The following is a 742-nucleotide window of genomic DNA, read 5'->3' as shown; positions in this document are numbered from 1 at the left end:
GGCTCACTGCAACCTCCGCCTCCCAGATTCAAGTGATTCTACTGCCTCAGCCTCCCGAGTAGCTGGGATTACTGGCACCCGCCACCATGCCCAGCTAATTTTTTTTGTATTTTAGTAGAGACAGGATTTTGCCATGTTGGACAAGCTGGTCTCGAACTGACCTCAAGCGATCCACCTGCCTTGGGCTCCCAAAGTGCTGGGATTACAGACGTGAGCCACTAGGCCCAGCTGGTAACATTAATTTTTAAAATAGCAACCTCATGCTACAAGCAAGATACCAGTTCATAGAGATTTAGTAAGTAATTGGTCCAAGGAATGAATCAATGTTGAGTGCTTCAGCTAGATTTGAGCTTAATTCGGACCCATTCACCCTTGTTCTTCCTACTTAGCCAAGGGAGTGTGTTGGTAGAGATTCACCATTTGTAGCACAGTTTCAGTTGTTCATCAGTTTGGGATGGAGCATTCCTAACCCAAATTTTCTATTACCAAGGAAGGATCCCTTTTGTCTTTAATCATGTACATATCTAAGCAGTTGTATATAGTATACAGGGTGGTGTTCTGTCACCCAGGCTGGAGTGCAATGGTGCCGTCTTGGCTCACTGCACCCGTGACCTCCCAGGCTCAAGCAATCCTCCCACTCAACCCTGTAGCAGAGACTACCTGGCTAATTTCTGTATTTTCTGGTGGAGATGGGGTTTCACCATGTTGCCCAGGCTGGTCTTGAACTCCTGGGCTCAAGTGA

The sequence above is a fragment of the Mandrillus leucophaeus genome, unplaced genomic scaffold (assembly GCF_000951045.1).
Source record: "Mandrillus leucophaeus isolate KB7577 unplaced genomic scaffold, Mleu.le_1.0 Scaffold71, whole genome shotgun sequence".
In the NCBI taxonomy this organism is placed as follows: domain Eukaryota; kingdom Metazoa; phylum Chordata; class Mammalia; order Primates; family Cercopithecidae; genus Mandrillus; species Mandrillus leucophaeus.
Note: the sequence above shows the minus strand (reverse complement) of the source record.